This window comes from Schistocerca cancellata, chromosome 4 (genome assembly GCF_023864275.1).
Source record: "Schistocerca cancellata isolate TAMUIC-IGC-003103 chromosome 4, iqSchCanc2.1, whole genome shotgun sequence".
In the NCBI taxonomy this organism is placed as follows: Eukaryota; Metazoa; Arthropoda; class Insecta; order Orthoptera; family Acrididae; genus Schistocerca; species Schistocerca cancellata.
In genome coordinates, this window is record NC_064629.1 from 681,091,158 (window position 1) to 681,094,060 (window position 2,903).

Genomic DNA, 2,903 nt, shown 5'->3' on the forward strand with positions numbered 1-2,903 from the left:
AATGGCCGGTTAGCCTTAACTATATGAAGATGGTATCTGTTCTTTCGGACATGTCCGAAAGAGGGGGGTTGGGTTGTTTGGTGGAGGAGACCAGATAGCGGGGTCATCGGTCTCATCGGATTAGGGAAGGAAGCCGGCCGTGCCCTTTCAAAGGAACCATCCCGGCATTTGCCTGGAGCGATTTAGGGAAATCACGGAAAACCTAAATCAGGATGGCCGGACGCGGGATTGAACCGTCGTCCTACCGAATGCGAGTTCAGTGTGCTACCCACTGCGCCACCTCGCTCGGTCATGTCCGAAAGAACAGACACCATCTGTGACCATGCAGCACTCCAGAATGAAATGATAATTAAATTAAGACTCTACGCTGCCGAGAGGCATTGACATACATCAACGGGCACAGTTGAAAATGTGTGCCTCAACCGGGACTCGAACCCGGGATCTCCTGCTTACATGGCAGACGCTCTATCCATCTGAGCCACCGAGGGCACAGAGGATCGTGCGACTGCAGGGACTTATCCCTTGCACGCCCCCGTGAGACATAAAATTCTGTTAGGCAGAGAATGGCAACAACATTTCAGTGTGAGAAGGTGACTGTCATCAGAACGTGTGGGTTGTAATGTCTTGTCTGTGTTGTTGATAGCAATGAGATACAAGGTAAAGGTTAAAAAGGTGCCAACATATAGCTTACTACTCTCAAATATCTCCTTTGCAGCTATTCAAGGGAAGTAAGTTAAGCGCTGGCATCGCGTCTCTCCTTTTCCCTTTCCTTAATTTATTCGCGTTTAAACAAATTCACTACAATTCACCGCCCTTTACGAGCACTCATCACATCCGCACTCCAAAACAGATACACACTTGACACACGAGGCTGAGAAAAGGAGATGTACTCTTCTTCAGTAGATATGATAGGACTTTAAAAAGTCAATTACACATTATTACGGCAGTCCAAGCAACTTTTATTTAATATTGCACTACACTTCAGACTGGCATAGGTACATGACAAGATTTTACAACGCAGTCACTAAAACTGTGAAAGCAACGGTTGGAACGTGCTACCAATCGTTCAGTAGCTCGACACTAGAAGTCCGCTCCTTGCTCACGAAGCCATTCGACAAGCGCTGTGTGCACGTCCTTATCGCTCGTCTCTTTCATACCATAAGCTCTTTCAACTTGCAGGCCTAACGTGGCGTAACATCTTAACTTACTACTCAGCGTCACACACGTCTTTGAGGCCTTAGTCAAATTTCTGGTACCATTTAACTACTGACAAGAGCGACATTCAATTTGTCACAATATCGTCTGAGTCACACCAATATTCAAGAAAGGTAGTAGGAGTAACCCACTAAATTACAGGCCCATATCGTTAACGTCGATATGCAGCAGGATTTTAGAACATACACTCCTGGAAATTGAAATAAGAACACCGTGAATTCATTGTCCCAGGAAGGGGAAACTTTATTGACACATTCCTGGGGTCAGATACATCACATGATCACACTGACAGAACCACAGGCACATAGACACAGGCAACAGAGCATGCACAATGTCGGCACTAGTACAGTATATATCCACCTTTCGCAGCAATGCAGGCTGCTATTCTCCCATGGAGACGATCGTAGAGATGCTGGATGTAGTCCTGTGGAACGGCTTGCCATGCCATTTCCACCTGGCGCCTCAGTTGGACCAGCGTTCGTGCTGGACGTGCAGACCGCGTGAGACGACGCTTCATCCAGTCCCAAACATGCTCAATGGGGGACAGATCCGGAGATCTTGCTGGCCAGGGTAGTTGACTTACACCTTCTAGAGCACGTTGGGTGGCACGGGATACATGCGGACGTGCATTGTCCTGTTGGAACAGCAAGTTCCCTTGCCGGTCTAGGAATGGTAGAACGATGGGTACGATGACGGTTTGGATGTACCGTGCACTATTCAGTGTCCCCTCGACGATCACCAGTGGTGTACGGCCAGTGTAGGAGATCGCTCCCCACACCACGATGCCGGGTGTTGGCCCTGTGTGCCTCGGTCGTATGCAGTCCTGATTGTGGCGCTCACCTGCACGGCGCCAAACACGCATACGACCATCATTGGCACCAAGGCAGAAGCGACTCTCATCGCTGAAGACGACACGTCTCCATTCGTCCCTCCATTCACGCCTGTCGCGACACCACTGGAGGCGGGCTGCACGATGTTGGGGCGTGAGCGGAAGACGGCCTAACGGTGTGCGGGACCGTAGCCCAGCTTCATGGAGACGGTTGCGAATGGTCCTCGCCGATACCCCAGGAGCAACAGTGTCCCTAATTTGCTGGGAAGTGGCGGTGCGGTCCCCTACGGCACTGCGTAGGATCCTACGGTCTTGGCGTGCATCCGTGCGTCGCTGCGGTCCGGTCCCAGGCACGTGCACCTTCCGCCGACCACTGGCGACAACATCGATGTACTGTGGAGACCTCACGCATCACGTGTTGAGCAATTCGGCGGTACGTCCACCCGGCCTCCCGCATGCCCACTATACGCCCTCGCTCAAAGTCCGTCAACTGCACATACGGTTCACGTCCACGCTGTCGCGGCATGCTACCAGTGTTAAAGACTGCGATGGAGCTCCGTATGCCACGGCAAACTGGCTGACACTGACGGCGGCGGTGCACAAATGCTGCGCAGCTAGCGCCATTCGACGGCCAACACCGCGGTTCCTGGTGTGTCCGCTGTGCCGTGCGTGTGATCATTGCTTGTACAGCCCTCTCGCAGTGTCCGGAGCAAGTATGGTGGGTCTGACACACCGGTGTCAATGTGTTCTTTTTTCCATTTCCAGGAGTGTATATTGTGTTCGAACACTATGAATTACCTCAAAGAAAACGGTTTATTGACACACAGTCAACATGGGTTTAGAAAACATCGTTCCTGTG

The 2,903-nt window shown here is 51.3% G+C and overlaps 1 non-coding gene across 1 annotated transcript; it reads right to left on the reverse strand.

Moving 5' to 3' along the window:
- Nucleotides 1-414: 414 nt before the first annotated feature.
- Trnat-ugu (transfer RNA threonine (anticodon UGU)) lies at nt 415-489 on the reverse strand. The gene has a single exon. It is a non-coding gene; the product is annotated as a tRNA-Thr (tRNA).
- Between the last annotated feature and the right edge of the window lie 2,414 nt (nt 490-2,903).